This window comes from Balaenoptera ricei, chromosome 12 (assembly GCF_028023285.1).
Source record: "Balaenoptera ricei isolate mBalRic1 chromosome 12, mBalRic1.hap2, whole genome shotgun sequence".
NCBI classification, from domain to species: Eukaryota; Metazoa; Chordata; class Mammalia; order Artiodactyla; family Balaenopteridae; genus Balaenoptera; species Balaenoptera ricei.
The window spans coordinates 58,798,595-58,818,748 of record NC_082650.1 but is presented as its reverse complement, the minus strand read 5'-3'; the positions used below and the strand labels follow the sequence as shown (position 1 = coordinate 58,818,748).

Here is a 20,154-nt window from a genome sequence, read left to right as displayed (position 1 = left end):
GGCGCAAGTCCCAGGAAGGCAGGTTTCCGCAAATCAGAATTCCTCCACAGCGCTCGGGCACCTTTCCGTCCCCCCACTTTGGCAGGTCCGCAACTTGGCTCTCTAACTTGGGTCTCAAGTCTCGGGGATTCCTCAAAATGTAGCACTTACACATCAAGTCCCTCAGGACTGCCGAGGAGGCGACCCAGCGCTCTCCCTGCCCAGCAGGGGCGGCAACACGCCGGGCACGGCTGCGCCAGGTTAACAGGTGGCACATTCGCGACAGCCCCTCGCAGGCACCGGGGGGCGGGAGGCGCCCGGCCTCTCCCCCTCCGCCGTAGAGCTGCGGGCGCCGATGGGCGGGCGCAGGGCGTGTTCCGCTTCACCTACCTTCAGTCCCCGCTGGCAGCAAAGCGTGCGGAGGCGCCCACCTCTTAATTGTACTCATGCCTACCGTCCAACTAAGCCTCTCCTTGGGCCTCTCTGCTTCCCACCCGCAGAGAGGAGCAGAGCGTGCCCTGGCTCTCTCTTCTTTTCTTGGTCATGAATTGGGGGAGGGGTGCGTGGCAGAAGGAGGGGGATGCGGGCTTTGGGACGGGTGAGGTGGTTTTAGAATCCTCCTCCTCGGTAGTTGCTACGAAGCCAGTATTATTCCTGACTGGAAGCCGAAAACGCCCCCCTAACTTCTTAATGGCTTACGGGGTTTAGCTTCAACTTCACTCCCGGGTTCCCTCTCTCCCGCCCTCCCCTAATGCCACTCACAAACCTCCTCGCTTCCGATTGGCCCGGCGCGTCCCGGGCCGCGGCGCTCATTGGCCGACCGAGCTGAATGACGCGTGCACGCCCCGCGCCTCCCCCCGGCGCGCACCCCGGCTCCCGGCTCGCTGCCTTGCTACCCGCGCGGCCGCAGCGCTCCTCACGAGCCGGGGGCACCGGTGTCTGCGCTGCCCGGCTAGCAGCTCCTGCTTTCGGCCTCCCGGGCCTTGAGGGCGACGTGCAGGACCCGCGCTCCCCGCGACCCCGGGGGTTGAGTGTCTGTGCACTCAGCCCCGAGCGCCGACCCCGCAGCGCTAGGGGCGCCCCAAAGCGGTGGGCAGCGGCCCCTGGCCGCAAAGGTCGGGCCCGGGGGCTGGGTCGCCCGGCAGGCGAGGCAGGAGTAGCCCAGGCTGCGGGCGATGTTCGCCCAAAGGCCGACCGGGAGGCCGCTCCCTTCCCGCGGGCAAGTCGCGGGGCCCACAGCGTGCACGGGGCCGGTGGGTTATATTTTCTTTGGGTTATATTTTCTTTTTCGCATTTCTCTGAAACCACGGCGACACCGAATTCATCGCCAGAGAGGATAAATACACCCGTCTTTAAATTAATCCCAAAGAGGAGCGTCTTTTTCGAAATGGGTCGAATCTAGGGGCTGATTTGTTCACGGTAGAAAGCTCAGTCATGGAGTTTTCTATGGGGAGCAGACAGGGGACACTAGGGGAAAAGAGGTTACATTTCAGGCCAAAATAGAGTTAGAGTCGTTGATATAAAGTATCTCACAATAATCCGTTATCTTAAACGTGAGCGAAGAGTTTTTGTTGGGTTTTGTTTCAGGAAACAGAAGTCCAACATGAATATTCCTTACAGAAGGGATACAGTCTGCACGAATTAATCTACAGCATTTACGATCCCTTACAGGAGCCGTTTAAACAAACGCTTGTAAGTACTATTGCTGACAAGTTATATTTAAGAGAACCTCTCATTTGAATCGCCTTCCCTGTCATCTGAGGATAGAAAACAGATAGCGACGGGAAGAAGTTCACTCGTCCCGGAAGACAATTATTGCTGCTTGCGAATCACTCCCTACAGATGCGATTCCCTGCTCGGTTTTGGTGCTGCTGGTGACTACGATTCTGCTCTTGGAGGTCGACTCGGAGGCAGTTGTTTCATCAGCGGTAAAAGAGTGAGAACACCAGTCACGTTGCACTCGTCTTCTCGTTTGGTGGCGCTGACTGCCTCCAAGAAAACATATACTCTGAAGAGGGGTGTGTGCCATCTTGCTGATATTCGGAACAACTTTAAGAGTGTTTGTTCAAAAATACACACATCTGCCACCTCCTTGCCGCCCGATGGCAGTACGCTCGAAGAACGACAATGGGAGCGTCCTCGGGGTATTTACACATCTGGAAAACACCTGGCAGGAGGAGGTGGTGAACATTCTGGACAGAAAAAAAAACTTTTTTGAAAAAGAACTAAATATAGAGATGTGATAGGTGTTCCAAAACTGGAATCCAGCAAATGGGCTCTAATCTAGAAGGAGGAGTCATTTCCCCAGAGGCCGTAGCCACTTAGAGACCTGGCTCTGGGCGGTTCCACCACCAAGTAACTCACCCTTAACAAGAGATGAGTAGGAATAGAGAGGGAGATGTACTGTGGCTCCCTTATACACAAGATTGCAGAAAGACCAGATAAGATAAAGTTGACCCCTACAAGAAAAGAGTGGGGTCGGTTGTTTGGAAAGGTTGAAAGAACCTTCCTTGAGATCCTTCTTTCTCCCCACTTTCCCCGCCCCCAACCTGGACAGAACTTAGGGGTAATATGGAGCGGCCAGGCGAAGCAATGACACTTCATGGGTAAGAAGCAGTTTTCTATTCCGACTGTTCTAGAAAGGATGTCACTTAAGTCGGCGGTTACTGTAAACCCTATCTCTACTTCAAACAACGTGCAGGTGTGTTGGCACTTTGCTGCGGGCTGAAACCCTTGGCCGTCGCAGGGACTCTGGGGGATCAGGCAGTGCACGCCTCCCATTACAGGGTACCTTTTGCGCCGAAGAAATGTAGTATTTTGCCTTCAGCAGCAAGATGAGTATGGAAGTCTTCACACCAAAGACGACGTCCTGGGGTTGGGGGCCAGGAGGGCTGCTCCAGTGTCCCAGTGAAGCTCAGTAGTCGATGAACTGAGAATGTGTCCTTTAATAAACAAAGTGAATACACGGCCAAGTGGTGACGGCCCCCTCACTAAGTCCTCCGCACACAACTGTCTGAGCCGCGTTTACCGAGAGAGTGAATTAGCATGGCGACGTAACACCTGTTTTTCTAATCTTTGAACCCCGGCTGGAGCGGGAACGCGGCTCCGGCACTCCCCCGCCCGGTGCCGGCCCCGGCCTCGCACCCTCCCGGCGACCCCGCCCGCGGCCCCGCGCGCACCACGCCTGCAGGGGCTGGACCCGGGACCTCGGGAGCCTCCCACGTGCTCCAAGAATCGCCTTTTGCCTCTAGCAGGAGAAATTTTAAACCAGTTTCTTGAGGCTTATTAGGCTAATCCTTCCCACCTCTTTGCCAATGTAAGGGGAAAAGCCCCAGAAAGGAAAAAGACGGGCACACGCGACCCACCAACACCAAACAGGAACCCTAGGAGAAGCTAGGCCGTCGCCTCCTTGCGCGGGTGCCTCAAACTGCAGCCCTCTGGCGATCGGGCACTGTCTACGCGGTCCTAACGCGGGAAGAAACCGGAGCCGATCTATAAACAAACATCTTCCTTCCTCCGCCACACACCCCCTTCCCCAGGAGAGTAAACAGCCCAGAGAGGCCGCGACATCGCGCACTTGGGAGTCTCTTCCTCCTCCGAGACGACCCTGGGTGCTGCCCGCATGGATCCCGCCCTCCGCGGGCCTGGGCGCCAAGACGTGCAGAGGTCCAGGGCTCAAGCTCGCGGGGGGGCAAGGCGTGCCCACCGTGGCGGAGCCGAGAACCTACACGCCTGTGCGTGCGGAGTCCCGCGCGCTGTGAGCGCCCAGAACGAAAAGGAGGGTCCTCTGAGGGCCGCCCGTCCGCTCCCAACGTCGCAGTCTAGAGAAGCTGAGTTGGGTTGTAAAAGAACGAGTGAACGCCCAGCGGAATTCCGGTGCAAATCAGCGAGCCGGTTTCAGCACAGAGGCCCCGACCCCTGCTTCGGGCACAGACCTCTATCCTGCCTCTGGTAACTCCTCCCTGAGCCCTGCTGCTTTAAAACTAGAGTGATCTGTCTCCCACGTCGCCCCCGACCCGTAACACTTAAAAAAACAAAAACAAAAACAGACTGCTAGGGACGCACACATGCACTTTTACACTCTTGCATATCACATATACACAATTGTACAAAGCACACAGGCACAGATTTTATTCAATGGCCAATGTCAGGATGACGGATGTATTTATATTCAAGATGCAAAATCTGAAGGTGGTCACTTAAATATCTCTGTGTGTTATATCCAGATGTTCACTCTCTGCCAGTGGAAAGGAGAATTTACCTAGGGAAACATTAATGTCTAGGGAAATACTAACATTTTTCTTCTTCCATGTAAGTGAATCCTGTTCTAGCCCCATTTTATTACCACATTTAGACGTTGTGATGTTGAGGCAGAAACAAGGGTCCCTTATAACTTTAACCCGGGTGAGTCTGCTAGAAAACAAAGGCTAGGGGCGTATTTAATATTTTTTAAATTACTGTAAATATTACTTGTTTGATTAGGAGGTTTGGGAAAGTATACATTATTTTATGACAAAACAAAACAGCTCTCTTCTGAGGTACTACTTCTCAGGTGCCTGTCTGAATTGACCATTAACATGTCCAAAAAATTAGCTTCAGTGGTTACACACTGAAAAAAGAAAGGGAGGGAGGCAGAAAGGAAGAAAGAGAGAGAGAGAAGGAAGAAGGAAGGAAGGAAAGGAAAATGTACCAACTTGAAAAATGAGAGTGGCAAAGAAAGGCAAGTAAAGATTTTATATAGTTTCTCTAAATATTCTGGATAATATTTTCCACCCAGATTTTGAAATTGTAGTCTAATATAACCTTGAATTGGTCGCTGAAAAACAACAGTGCTTCTTAAACTGTGCACACTTTTAAAGAACTGAATGATTCAAACATTAACAGTAGCTGAAAAACTCTGACCCTGCGCATTCTGAGGACAGGAGCGGGTGGGTGCCTGCGGCTCAGACCGCCGGCACATTTTACACTTTTCCTTTCTAGAAATAGAGCTGTGGATGGTGTGTGTGTGTATAATTCAGCAAAGCAGGGCCCAGGAGCACAAATCGGGGTGTGCAAAAAACTGAAGATGAACGTTGGTTTGCGACTTGGGGTTGAAAGACACTTTGATTCCGAAATCGGTTTCCGATCTTCAGGCCAAATCATGCTCTCGGTGCGCTGCTGGAGCGCACGCCAGGCCCGGGCGCGCGAGTGGGTGGCCGGGACGCACGGGGGGCGGGGGTGAGGAGGCGAGGTGGCCGGAAGGGGGCGGAGAGGCGTCCGCGGCCTCGAAACGGGTGAGGGGCGTCAGAACTGGGTGGATCCAGAGGGCTTGTGCTTCACTGGCCTGCTTTGAGAGCCTTTGGATTAGGTTTCTGGAGAGTTTCCCCTTCCCTGAGCCCCAACTTTGAGTCTAGCTCCTGGGATCAGTGTGCCCCGGGACTGTGCCGCGAGTGCCTGAAAAGGACCCCCTAGCCCTGCACTCTCTAGGCGGAGTGGGTAAGGCATTCTCGGGAATGCTTCTAATCCGTAAACAGATGACGGGGCTTCCAGACCTGGCTGAGCGCCGGGGTCCCTTAGGGTGCAGTTTTCAGCGAAGCGCAGCTTTAAAATATGGACCTCGGGCTCCATTCTGATTTAGGAATCGGAAATCCCTGTTGAACTCTGGAGTTGGCATTCGTAAGGTATGGGAGGGGCGGGGGTGGTCCGAGCGCCAGGCAGCTCCGCGAGCCGCAGAAGCAGGGGTGAGGACAAGCTCTGAGAGAGGGGTGCGGGCGCCGCCTCCCACTGCGCGGTGAAGGCCGCCCGGACCTCCCTCCCCGCCCTCCCCCTCCCCCGACTCTGCGTCCTAACTCGGCTGGGGCGCCGCCAGACTGAAATTTGGAAGAGCTGACGCCCGTTCCTGCCCTCCGGCGTCACCGCAGGATCCCGGCGAAGTATTGTACCTCTGTGTTCTGGGACGGGGACCAAGTGCCTCTGGCGTCTGGGGCACACCGGAGTCCCTCTCTAGCTAGCCTCATCACCTCTGCGTCCTAGGACTTGGGAATCTGCCCTTGAAAGTCTGGGCATCCTTGCTCCTAGCTGGTGGTTTTGGAAGTTGAGCCTGAATGGGAATTGCCTGGAGAGGCCTGTGAAAACACAGATTGCTGGTTCTTACTCCCAGAGTTTATGACTCAGCAGATCTGGAATGGGACCCAATAATATGCCTTTCTGCCAAGTTCCCAGAAGATACTGATGCTGCCAGTGAGGGAACCACACTTTGAGAACCGTTGCTTCAGCCTGCCTTTTCTCAGCTTGCCTTTGGAGAAGACAGTCGGGAGGGAAAAGATTTAAAGTGAGAGTCCTACTGTAGGAGCTTGGGCATATGGCATAAAATAATATGACTGTCTAGTTGAGGTCCAGGGGTGAGACTCATGGCTGTGAAGATGGGTCCTTCCTACCTCCTTAAGAAAGAGGATGGTGGCCTCACAATGAGGGAGAGGAGGCGGGGGAACTCAGCCAGGCCAGCCTTTGGGGGGGGGGGGTTGGCCTCCAAAGGGCAGGGAAGTGCTCAGAGCACCCCCAGAAGGTTCCAGAGTTCCACGGTTCTCGCTGGAGAAGAAGTCCAGAGGGCTTGGGCCAATCCACCTCGGGTAGGACACGTTGGAAAAATAGCAGATAAGCTATTGGTTCTCCTTTTGGCCTTGAAATCATTCCCTAATTTTGCCAGAGTCCTTGAGCATGAAGGACCCAAGATGCGTGTGGTGTTGGTGCAGGGGAACTGCCCCTGGAGGAAGAGGCCCTGGCTGGGCCCCATAGCCTCCTCTTCAGTGGCACGTGCTCCCTCTTGTACAGGGCCACGTTGGGACAGTATGACTTTGTCAGTCTTTGGATGCTTTTGTCATGTTTTTATGGGCCCCTTCCTCCATAAAAAATACTAAAGATTATATTTTACAATTGGGTTGCTGCAAAGACTAGTGTAATTCTGGCTGAATTCATCATCATATATTCATTAATCTTATATTTATTTTTTTTCTTCTTTTTTGTAAAATAGATTAAAATAAAAACATTCTGTGGGCTCCTGAAACCATCATGGGCCCTAGGCCCTGTACCTGTTGTGACAAATGCTGCTCCTGGCACACCTGGGAGGATGGGGATACTAGGTGTGCCTTCTCCTGGCTGCGGCTCCTAAGCCTGGAAACCTGGAGAGAGGTTTGGGACCAGGATATTAATCCGTGAGTCACAGCCCCACTCCTGGTGTAAAACGGGTCAACTCCTCCGTGCTCACACTGCAGAGTCCCACCACCCTGCTTTAGTTGTGTCTGAGGTGTGACCCTAAAGCTGGGTGGAAAATCCAAACAGATTAGGTTACCAGCACCCTTTCTTATCTTAACACCTGGCCTGCTTCGCGTTTTTTCCTCACCTGGATATCAGATTATTAAGTGAAATCCAATTTTAAAATGCTTTGCAAACCAAGCAAATGCATCGTTTGGTTGCCAATCGGTGTCCACTACTATGCAACAATATTTAATTTCTTATAATATTTCTAGAGTTGTTTTATGTGTATTCAAGCAGACGTTAGGATTGATACTTTTACACACTGTCCTGCACCTTGATTTTTTTCCATGACAACTTCCTCATCCTTTCTTTCCTAAACATCTGTAAGCGTTCTATTTTAAGACGATATCAGTATAATTTATTTAACCTGTCACCCACTGAGGGCATTTAGGTTGTTCCCCATCATTGCTATTACAAGCAGTGCAGCAATGAACACTGTATACATGTCGGTTACCTGTGTACCCATGTAACCACCGGACAGACTCCCCTAGACTTCCCTTGCTAGATCAAGGGTATGTGCATTTGTCCTCCTAATAGATATTGCCACCTTGCCCTCCACAGCAGTTGTGCCCATTGACACTCCCACCAGCAGTGCACGAGGGGGGCTGTTTCTCCACAGCCTTGCAATGAAGGGCATTATAACTTTTTTTTTTTGGCCAATCTGATAGGTGGGAAAAAAATCAGTCTACTTTTAATTTCTTTTTCTTTAATTATAGAGGTTGAATATATTTTCATATGCCTAAGGGCTTTTCAAGTTTCTCTCCTCTTGAATTGTCTTTCCAGAAACATGTGAGGATGGGGCCCTCTTGGCTCTGGACAGGGTTAAGGGCCCTGGGCTGAAGGAAAAGCTGGGACCTGGCTTTTAATGGAGGTGAGGGTTTCTTGAACCCCTGGGAGAGAGCTCACCAGAACTCTGGGAAGTGGAGACAGTCAGAAATACAGATTTAAGGTTCCGGAGTCATCTACCGACACTTCCCCCCACCCCCATATGAAATATTCTTTAGTACAAAACACAGAAGATAAATATGCAAATATAATGTTAATGTGTCTTCATCCAACTGATCTCCTGACTAGTTACCTTCAATTGTGTTGTACATATGTTAAAATAGTGGTTAATTTATGGATTCTGTATGTTTTGAAATTCAGTGGTCCCAAGTTGATATTTGAACCAACTGTTTTTGTATTTTACCTACAAACACATGGAGACTTTACCACAAAAACAACTCAAGCATGAACATACGCCAGCCAATCACACCTCAAGGTTTAAGCAAATAACTTGGAGGAACAAGGGGATAGACGGATCCTGGCAGTAGATTCAGAGGAAAAACTTGTAATGATCTGGTTAAGAATCTAAATAAAAATGATACATAGGAGAAACAGGAAAAACCAGTGTGCTGCAAGTGTGCAGCCTACCGTAGTTTAGATCTGCTTGGATGTTTATTTTCACTCCCAGAGATCAGATAACTTGTTTGTGAAGATAAATGTCATATGATAAGCCACTGTATATTCTCCCTGAATAATCAGAAGTCACGTGATGGCAATGTGACTGTTTTCCTCCAAACCAGACAGCAGTATGAATGTGTGTTAAAGCTGATATTAATCCTCCTTCAGTTTGTAAATTTCTGATTAATTTTAGGGCTTGGGTATATAAGAATTATAACATAGTTTTATATCAAATTACACCCCCCCATCCATCTGTCTGTGTGTCTGTCTGTCTCTCTCTGCCCCTCTTCCCCCCTCCCCCCGTAAGCAAGACATGATAATGAAAAACTATTCCAGCAGGAGGAGCTGGTTTAGAAACAAATGGATTCCATGGCAACTCCTGACTCCACACGACTTCTAATAACCGGCATTTCAGTTGGAAACTGCCTATGTGATATTGTGTCCAACGCTGGTGTTTTATGTGGGGTTTTCCCTACTCTACATCTCAGAAATGGGGTCTTAACCTCCAGTTTCATGAATAAGCAGCGGCAACATGTCACCACCTGTAACCATAATGTGGCCAGTGATTTGTCAAGTGTTTCTGGTTCCAATTTTCAGACTAGCTGACAGAGATGAACACTGAATGAGAAATGTCCAGAGCTGGTATCCCATAGTGTGGAGAATCTGGGAGGTGTGTTCTACTGCAAATTGACGGAGAGGGTCAAATGTTCTCATTCAGCTTGAGAGAATGTGTGCCTCAGGCCCCCGACAGCAAGTCATGAATGTTGGACTGTGCGTCACAGACCACTGCACTGAAAAAGGAAAACTAAACAAGGACAAAAATAGCCAGAGTTTCCCCCTCCTCGTTGAAGGAAACCAAAATGGTCTGAGCTTGTCCTAGAGCTGAGTGACCCGCTGATCTCCCAATGAGTACTGGCACCACTGTCACAGTGACAAAAAAAAGAAACTTGTAACAGGATGGGTTTGTAATACCTTGTGCCTAAGTGTTTTATAATTTTTACTGTGACCCAGGAAAAAAATTGTGTCACAAATGGGTCAGGTGATTGCTCTTAGAAACACTGCAAGTCAATGATGGAGTCATTGCAAAGGTCAGAAGGAGCTGAGCTTGTGTACCTGAGCTTGGTCTAGAGCTTCTGAGTCCAGTCGCAAAGCTTGTGCCCCACCTGGGCAGGTCAAGATTGAAACTCAGCCAGGACTCAGTCCTATGTCCTACCCAGGGAGGATACCTTTTTCTAAGTTGCACAAAGGCGCTATGTGGAGTAGCTCTCGCTTGGGCTAACACTACCCTCCTTGGTGATTCTAGGCTGTGTGACACATGTCAAGGAATGTTTATTACGACCCTTGCAAATCATCATGCAGGGGTTTCAGTGGTTAACCCCAGTTGCCAGTGCTGGTCAGAGCAACCAGCAAATAATGGTTTACTCCAGGGGAGTATAAGAATAGAAGTGACACAGCAAATTTGTTTAGTGAGGGCATGTTCCAGGCAAAGTAGGGGAGGGAAAAAGAAAGGTTACTGTGATGAAGAGAAAGAGGGGAACTTGTGCAGGTGGGAAGCATTGTGGGGAGAGTTTGTCAAAAGTGTTGACATCGACATGCACGAAAAATTTTGAAAATCTATTGGCCAAATTCAGGGGGAAAATGCTTTAAAGTAACTGAATGTGTTTATTTTAAAAACTCTATTTACTCAACAATACGTTTACGCATTTTAAGGTAACTTTTGAAAAATCACACTCGTTTTGAGTAATTTGAAATTTGAGGAAGGGTATAAATCACCACAGGCCCAGAATGTTTAATAGTGTTATTCACCACCAGTTATCCAATGGTCAGCAGTGCCATAGCTCATACGGAACCTTCACATCTTTCTAGAATGAGCTGACACCTGACCAAGGAGACAGTGCAAAGGAAGCACCTGTGCAGTGAGGAGAATGTGAAGGGCGCTCGGTGGAGGGGATTCTCATTCACTCCATGATTTCAGGACTTCACTGGAACTTCTGTGAATTTGTAATCCTCAGCATTCCTGTGAGGAAGGGGACAGGTGACATCTCTCCAAGTTTCCAAAGGGAAGGCTGAAGAACAGAAATCTGAGTAACTTCCCCAGAACCCCACAGGAATAATGTTCACTGGAGTAAGTATTTCCAGATTTTCTTTCGAAAAGTGATTGAAACTTTTAGAACACGATCAAGTAAAAAGGGGTGATGTGTATTAAAGATAAAGAGAGTAACCCAAGGGACAAATATCCCCACGAAGTCAAGGAAGCAGAAGCATCTCTGGGCTGAAAGAAGAGGAGCTTACTAGCTGGCCTGGATTTCTTCTTGAAATTTTTCTTAACTGTTCATTTTGAACTAATTATAGACTTATAGGAAGTTTCAAAGAAATGTACGGGGAAGTTCAGCGCACCTCTCTCACTCTCACCCAGCCTGCCCCAATGTTAACACAGCTTATTCAAGTTTCTCCAGTTATGTATGCACTTCCGTGTGTGTGTGTGTGTGTGTGTGTGTGTGTGTGTCTGTAGTCATATGCAGTTTTGTCACATGTGTAGCTTAGTATAACATCAAGACACAGAGCTATAACATCGCTGCAAGGTTCCCTCACACTGCCCTTTACAGCCACACCTGTCCCTTTCCCCTGCTCCCATTCTTAAACCCTGGCAACCAATAATCTGTTTTCTATCTCTATAATTTTGTTATTTCAAGAATGTTATAAAAATGGAACCCTATAATATGTAAATTTTGAGATTGGCGCTTTTGCTCAGCATAACTCCCTTGAGGTTGATCCAAGTGGTCACATGCACCGATAGTTCATTCCTTTTTATTGCTGAATAATATTCCATGCTATGAAGCTACCATAGATTGTTTAACCATTCACCCACTGAAGGGCATTCCAGTGGTTTCCAGTTTTTGAATGTTATGTACAAAGCCACTATGAACATTTGGATACAAATTTTTATGTAAACATGTGTTTTCATTTCTCTGGGATAGATGCCCAAGAGTACAACTTCCGGGTTGTGTGGGAAGTCCATTTTTAAGTTTTAAAATAAACTGCCAAACTAATTTCCAGAGAGAGTGTACCATTTTACATTCCCACCAACAATGTATGAGTGATCCAGTTTCTCCATCTCCTTGCCATCATTTGGTGCTATCATTATTTTTTATTTTAGTCATTGTGATAGGTCTGATATCATTATGCTGTTAATTTGCATCTCCCTAATGGTTAATGATGTTGAGCATTTTATCATGTGCTTGTTTGCTATCTTTATCCCCCTTCTGATGAAATGTCTGTTGATGTCCTTTGTGCATTTTCTACTTGGATTCTATGCTGTCTTACTGTTAGTTTTGAGAGTTTCTGTATGTATTCTATGTATATAAACCCTTTGTTGGATATGTGATTTGCAAATATTTTCTCCCCAAATTGTCTTTTCCTCCCCTTTCTAGGGTCTTTCACATAGCAAAAGTTTTAGATTTTGATGATGTCCAATGTTTCCACCTTTTCTTTTTGAAACTTATTTTTAAATCCACAGCACAACATCATCCATTAGGGAATGCCTCAGTGTCAAAACCACACCTCTGAGAAGCTGTTTCATAATTGCAACAGGGGGATGAATGGCAATTCCAATTCCACAGATATTTATTAAGCATCTCTTGTGTAGCAGCTACTGCTCTGTGTACTCGGGATTTTTCAGTGAACAAAATAGCAAAGATTCCCACCTATGGGGCAGTTCCATTCAGATGGGGGGAGATAGACAATGAACATGATAAAAAGTCACATCGCAGATAAGAGGTTTTAAGTGCTGAGGGAAAAGAAAAAGGAGCAAAGAGGACAGGGATCCAGAGGGAGAGTTTGCAGGATCAAGTAAGAGTGTCAGGGCGCAACCTGAGCTGACTTGAAGGGGGGTGAAGGAGTAGGTCCAGCGATGTCTGGAGGGAGGGGACTGCTGGAGCGAAGACCCAAAGTGGGGGGCATGCTCGTGGAATAGCAGGAGGTCGGTGTCTGGAGCAGAATGGGGTGCAGAGGGGAGAATAGGGGATAAGCAGCAAGAGGGGCAGATCACAGGGGCCGCGGAGGCCATCGTGAGGACGTCACTGAGTGAAGGCGGGAGCCACACCATCTGACTTGGTGTTAGCAGGGTCACTCTGGCTGCTGTGTTGATGACAGTTTGAAGGAGGCCAAGAGCAGAAGCAGGGAGATGTGTAGGAGGCCACACCGGATCCAGGACAGAGATGACAGTGGCTTCCACCAGGTGCTAGCAGTGGAGATGGTGAGAAGGGCTTGGACTTTGGACATATTTGAAGGTATATACAACAGGGCTTTCTGATGAACTGGATGTGGGAGAAGGAGGGAGAAGGCAGACTTGGAGGTTAAAGTTAGAACATGGGATAAAAGTGACCCAGAGAATTGGATGAGAATAGAAAGTCAGTAAGAGAGAAAGAAAAAAAAAAGATGGAAAGAGTCAACAGAAATGTGAGTTCAGCCTTCTTCGGGGGCAATTTAACAGTATTTATTAAAATGTATATGTGCTTTGTTCCAACAATTTTTCCTTTTTAGGATTTATCCTTCAGGGCTACTTGCCCATGTGTACAGTTATGTGTAAAAGGATTTCACTACAGAACTGTTTGTAATAGTGAAAAGCAGAAACAACCTAAATACCCACCAGTAGGGGAATGTTTTATGTACTATGGTACATCCAAACTATAAATCACCATGCCACATTAAACCGAGTGACATATATCTACAGGAAGCTCTCCAAGATACACCGTTAAATGAAAAAAGCAAGTGGCAGAATGATGCATGAAGTGGGTAAAGAAAACTCTATCTGCACACTTACGTACCCCCATCTCTGTAAATACACAGCCATAGGTCTGGGATAATACGTAGGAAACTCATGAAAGGAGCAAGGAGTGAGTTTACTCTCTGTGTTTAAACAGTCATTTAATATTGTTCTAATTAAAGACATTAAAAAAAAACTGAATTATATCCAAAGATTTTTTTTTAAGTAGTGTGGAAGGATTTTTTTCTTGTTGATAAATTAGATTCTTCATTACCTTCCTTAGAGGTCCCAGGAGGTCCAGACCTGTACTCTGGGAAACAGCCCTACCCCCCATGGTTAGAGAGCGAGTCTGGGTTAGCTGGGGCAGCTGAGGACACTCTATTCAGAAAAACTCTGGAAGAACCAGCTGGGGCTCCTTTGTGAGTGATAAACCCCAACAGAATTAGTCCTATTCCCAATCCTGGATCATTTCGTCCCTTTCTGCCTTGTGTTGGAGGCAGCAGACAGTGGCAGACAGAGACAGGACTTGCAGTCCAAAGGGCTGGGCTCTAGTCTCTGCTGCTACTGCCCTCGGTGTCTCTGAGCTTCTGTTTCCTCGTCTGGGAAATCGGGAACAACGGCTGTGGCCAAGTGAGAGCTGTTGCTGGAAGTGCTTTGTGTGTGGAAGGCCACCCACTGGGCTGTCAGGGCTCGGAAGGCAGTGAAATATGTCCTTTTCACTGCAAGCCAGGGGGTGCTATGTTGTAGGGCCTCTGGAAATATATTTCAAATAAATGCATTTGGTGCAATTCCACGAGGTGTTTTTGCCGACGAATCAGACTAAGTATTTTGTGAAATTATGTGGGTGTTTTTTCATTGTACATCTGTGTGAGAATGTTATTTCTGGATGCATTTAGGTTTCTTGTTTTCTTTCTTTAAATTTCACTTTCATCTCCATCCCCAGTGGCATTTGTTTGCAAGGGCACCCAAGGACAGAATGCCAGCAGTGTGAGTTTGCCACCTATAGGTGGATATTTTCATAACAAGTGTTTGCCTGTGACCGAGATACTAGTCTAAAACAAAAACAAAAAAGTGTCAGAAAGAGAAAAACAAATACAGTATGCTAACACATATATATGGAATCTAAGGGAAAATAAAGGTCATGAAGAACCTAGTGGCAAGACGAGAATAAAGACACAGAACTACTAGAGAATGGACTTGAGGATATGGGGAGGGGGAGGGGTGAGATGTGACAGGGTGAGAGAGTGGCATGGACATATATACACTCCCAAATGTAAAATAGATAGCTAGTGGGAAGCAACCGCATAGCACAGGGAGATCAGCTCGGTGCTTTGTGACCACCTAGAGGGGTGGGATAGGGAGGGTGGGAGGGAGGGAGACGCAAGAGGGAAGAGATATGGGAACATATGTATATGTATAACTGATTCACTTTGTTATAAAGCAGAAACTAACACACCATTGTAAAGCAATTATACTCCAATAAAGATGTTTAAAAAAAAAAAAAGTGTCGTGTACAAAACACCCCCATGACTTCTACTCCAGCTATACTCTCCACGTTTGCTTTCAGTGTTCCTATAAGGATCACCAGCAATCTTCAGGGAAAATTAAAAACAAAAAGCAGATCCAGATCACTCTACCCCACTGCTTGTAATATGAGTGAAAGCATGGACCCGTACAGGTCTGAACCATCATGCATTCCCTTGAATAATGCTGGTCAGTAAGGAAAGAACACGGGCCTTGTTTTATGATAGCTGAGCTCTGCCTCATCATGGCCTGAGCTGGGAGCATCCATTTCCACATCTGTGAATGAAGTGATTGGACTAGAATTTCTGTGTGGCTCCTTCTAGCTTTAATGAACTACACTCTAGGGGCTAAAAGTAATTATAACAGTGATCTCTAACATTTGTTAAGGCCTTACTACCTGTCAGGACCTGGGCCAAGCACTCTCTTATTTGATCTGCCTGACAAACCTATGAAATAAGTACCACTATTACAAATAAGAAAACAGAAGGATTAAGTAACTTTCCCCAGATTGCAAGGAATTGAGTGCTAGGGGCAAAATTTGAACATGGATTTCTGATTCCTGAGCCTACCATGCCTTTAGCCACTGTAATATATTTCCAAATAAGTACTGTCCTTTTTGCATAGTCCCTTTGGAAGTCTACCCATATAGTCCAGTGATACTACCACTACTATTTTTGGAGTGCTGTTTTAGGAATAACAAATTTGTCTACACTGTTGGGCTAATGTGACACAAACAAGAAAGTTGGCCTTTGGCTGCAAAGATGTTTGGCTACCTCCAAAATAAGCAAGTGATTGAATCAACTGTTTTTGGATCCATCTACATCCAACACACATGGAGCACCTAATTCTCCATATGGGGTGGAGACAAAAGACCCAGGCCCTATAAGACAGCATGTGCTGTGTGGTGGAGATGTGGGAACTACCGAGGGTCAAGAAAGGGAGCCATCGGCCAGGCCAAAGCGTTTGTGAAGGAGGAGCGGGGTGTGAACGAGACAAGGCACAGAGCATGGGAAAGGAGGAAGGGGTAGAAAAGTGGAGGCAGGTTGGACCAGAGATGAGGGTTTGTCTCTGGAATCAGCGAGAATGAATGTTGAAGTGTGTGGAGCCCAGGGGAGGAAGGCCTTGTGTGCTGTGCTAGGCAATACGAAATTCTCTTCAAGTCAGGAGGAACTGCTCAGTGCAGGGGTCTTGGAAGGCCCTGCCTCGGTCCTTGTCTCATCTTTGCCCAGCAAGCTCCCCAAGTGTTTTTTACCCGAAGGTGTCAACCATCACCCCATTCCCATGGCTATCAATGTTTCTTCTTGGCTTTGAGACCTCCAGATGCTTTCCTGATTTGCATCCACATTGTGTGCTGACACACCCACCCAGCAGCTGCTTACTTTAGAGGCTTGTCTGTCCCATTGCAGCTTATGGCTTGAAGCCCACAGGGTTCAGGGGTCTGGTGTGAATCAGAAGTAATATCATGGCAATGTGTATCCTTGGGAGTCAATAAGTGTCCATTAGATTGAAGGTTTCTGAACAATCTCATAGTAGCTGTGTGCTGGTTGTTTTCTATTTGCCCCTCCCCCGACAGATCCATTCTCTGCCCTTTTGACCCTGCTCTCTGCTCCCCAACACCGAACCTCTTCAGAGGATCCCAAGGGGAAGCTGGGCTCCCTTCAGCTTCTGATTGAATTCCACCAGTGGGCAGCCATTGGAGAATGGGAGACGGAAAGGCTGGACTGTTTACTGTTCTGTCCTCTTCCTGCCATAACCTTGGCGGTGGTCATACTCCTCTAGGCTCCAGCCCTGGTGGACAGCCCCTCCTGTACAGCTGCAGCTCTCTCTCTCCTCGCCCTCTTAGACCCGGAGGCGGTAAGGGCTTCTTACTCTTACTAGTTTCTAGGTGCTCCATCATCCTTTGGTGGCACCCAAAACCCTGTACCACTCTGCACAGTCCCTTCATTAAACTTTTCTCACTTCCACCCTGTCAGTGTGCCTGTCTGTTTCTATTAGAATCTGCCAGGACAAGGTGCACATGGCCTTTGGGGAAGAACAGTCTGGCAGTGGCCCTCAAGGTGGATAGACGGGTGGGATTCATCTGGAGAGAAGGGGTAGATGAGGGCCTGGGATAGAAGGGGCAGTGACGCAAGGGTGGGAAGGAATGCAGTTGGAAACACCCTTTCTTTTGCTGTGCAGAGTGCCTACCTCTGCTCCTGGATACACTGTGGAGATGACACGCGTGTTCATTGCGTGCTTTGAAAGCCAAATGCCGCTTTTAGATGCCTGTCTGGGGAATCGAAAGATAAATCCGGGGAACTGAGCATCTGATGAGCAACCATAGCGCCATAGAAGCCCTAATCCTGCTTTGCCTGCTTGAGCCCTGCCTCAGGTCTGGTTGCAGTTGATGCTGGATTTAATCGGGACTACAGAAGCCTTTGTTTCTCTCTTGGCAAAATCCAATGCAGACCCTCTAGGTTCCCATAGCACTTCACAGACACCCCAATTTAGGACTGACGGTGTTGACTTTGAGGGCAGGGACAAACCACCTGGGTTCAGCCTTGGTTCCCCAGTGCCCAGCCGAGAGTCTGTGTACCCTGCTGCTGCTCTGAGTTGAGGGGCTGGCTGGTGTCGGTATGGATGAGAGTGAAGGGCCATGAACTCTAGGCTGTGGCAGAGCCCGTGTCTGTGGCAGGTGGGGGAAGAAGTGGCTTTGAAGTGAGTGGTTGTGGGAGGGAAAGGGGAACCATAGGAGGAAGCTGGTGGAGCTAGGTGCACCCTTGTCAAGACGTCACAGCCCTCCCAGGAGGAGGGCAAGGCTGGCTTTCTTACCCCAGCTACCTCTACAGCTCTTTGTCCTTCGCATAATTCTGGATCTGCGGTGTACACAATAAGTGGCATGTTGGTAAATAAAGGCCCCCATCCGCTGTTCATGCTGTTGAATTGGCCAAGGAATTGTTTCCAAAATGAGACTTTGGAATATTTTATTCAGCAAAAACAGACCTATGGTTCTGAGTTTTGTCTTCTGATCTCTTTTAGGGGTTGTTAAGGGTAATTGATAACGTACATTTTCATCTGGGCAGGATCCGTGGTGGGTTCACCGTTGAGTTGCCATAAGGCCTAGGGTATAGGAAACGTTCACAGAACACTTGTGAAGTGGCTTGATCAAGGCAGGCTGGAGAATTAGGCATCTCTGTCAGTGCCTAGAACTGTCTGCGCCTTGCCAAAGATGACATCCTATGGTGGTCGACTTTCCCATCACAAATTTGAGATTGGGTTTAAATGAGACTTTCTTAGCTGAAGCACACTTTGCCCTGTGTTCCCTTTCCTCTGGCTTTACTTTGCCTTCATCTTCCCCTCTTTCTTCGTGGCAGGAGCAGAACTTGCCCTGGAAAATGCTCAGGCAGAGCAGGAGCCATGGGGAAGGCCCTGCCGTCGTGGACTTTCTCCCTTGTCTTTTCCCTGGCTCTCGCCCACCGCATTTCAGGACTGGGAAACGCGTTGTAAAGACTGCCCTGATCGATTCCCGGATTTAAAAGGATGGCCTGCGGATGCCGTGATAATCACAAGAGGAGAGTGAGACCCTGCCCCAAGTAAACTCTTTCCTTTTTGTTTTTCATGTTTTGATCTTATGAGCCTTGACTAGGCTCCACTGAAAACAATGGCAAGGTCTTCAAAGGGGAGCATCAAGCCCTCTGAATGGACTAATTCTGCTGCAGGTTCCCGCCATCTATCCGCCCTTGACAAGCGCCAGTAGAAGTCAACAGGTGGTTGTCCAAATATAAATGAAAAGGCTTAACTCTTAAAACATCGATGTCTGAGGGGATTTTTAGAAGACTTTACTCTGTGGTTTTGGCAGCGACTGTGGGTTCCTTTGCCAGCATACAGAGAAATTTGACCTGTGTCACTCAGGGGCTAGAGATTTTCATCACTACTGTCTCCGCATAGCACTTACCCACCCCTTCTCTTCCCCAACAAACAAGCAAATTCAAAAATAAAAAGTGAAGAGAGAGAGAGAGACAGAGAGACAGAGACATAGAGACAGAGGCTGAGGAAACAAAGGAGAGGGAATGCTTGGTGAGTCTGTATTTTATTCCCTTATTAAAGTCACATTCATATGTGTCAAAAACAGGGGGTAGTTTGACCTGTGGGCAGAGTGGGAGGAAAGGTATTTTGCAAGCAGATTTCTCTCAATAAAACTTGCTCTGTGCTGACAATACCGTGACAAATTATTAGAGTTATCTATACAAACAACATATATTTAAGTTACTGCCAGCTTCGCAAGTGACGATTGAGAAATAAAGCAACAGGGGGGCAGAGGAGGGAAGGACCATAGGGTATAACCTTTCTAGTTTATCCCTAATTTTCTCTGGTCCTTTCTCTTTCTTTACCTCTCAGGCAGCCAACAACCTGAGACTGGCCATGTGATCCTACAGGAAAACATTGACTCTAGGCAAAACCCAGTTTCCAAAGCAGATTCTGTGCATTTTAAAGTGGCAGCAAATTTGTCATTAGAATGTACCCTAGAGAAACATTATTGCAAACTTAGGGATTCGATTCAGAATCTAACTTTACATTCTTCGTCTTCCTGAGCAAAGAATTCACCTGATACTAGTTTAGAAGAATCACCTGTCTTCACTTTCCATTTTGGGAAGCCATCCTGGGTGTTTAGTAATTCTAAACAACCACTTAAAAGGAATAAATATGGCACCTTTCTCTAATCTAGAGTCACAAAGATTTGATTATTTAAATAAAAGAATATATACATCAGAGCTCAGCTTACATATATGACATTACGTTATATTAATCAAATAAAAATCCCCAGGTAAACATCAGTGACAAAGGTAAACACTCACATTGATAATAGACCGGCATGAAGTCCTTCATCCTCCTTCTTATCCAGGGGAGGGAAAACCCGGACCCCCCAGCCCCAAAATATCAGGGTGGGTCAGTAGGCGGAACATCTGCTTTTAGGAGCTGCCATCTGAAAGGCTCTTTGCAGGCAGGTCCCCGTGCCGCTTGACTTGGAGTTTTCTAAGATGCCTGGAGCTCCTCCTCTGAGCACTCGCCTCTGATATGGCCCAAGGGAACACACACCCTGTTTTAGCCTGATGCCAATTTCAGATGGGCTCATGACAGCTGACCTCTGTGGAACAGGCACCCCTGGTAGC

At 47.7% G+C, this 20,154-nt stretch overlaps 1 protein-coding gene and 1 long non-coding RNA gene across 8 annotated transcripts in view; one reads left to right on the top strand and one right to left on the bottom strand.

Annotated features, from left to right (window-relative positions):
• The window catches only part of SIM1 (SIM bHLH transcription factor 1), a 90,131-nt gene extending 70,192 nt beyond the window's left edge, over positions 1-19,939 (bottom strand). For 2 of the 7 annotated variants that reach the window (XM_059941510.1, XM_059941518.1), the window contains exon 1: positions 370-663. The gene's annotated coding sequence lies outside the window, so the exon portion shown is untranslated. The other 5 variants (XM_059941513.1, XM_059941515.1, XM_059941514.1 and 2 more) reach the window with 5 other exon arrangements.
• On the top strand, positions 5,230-8,319 carry LOC132376028 (uncharacterized). Its single transcript, XR_009506203.1, has 3 exons — positions 5,230-6,289; positions 6,989-7,169; positions 8,056-8,319. It is a non-coding gene; the product is annotated as an uncharacterized LOC132376028 (long non-coding RNA).
• Positions 19,940-20,154: the final 215 nt, after the last annotated feature.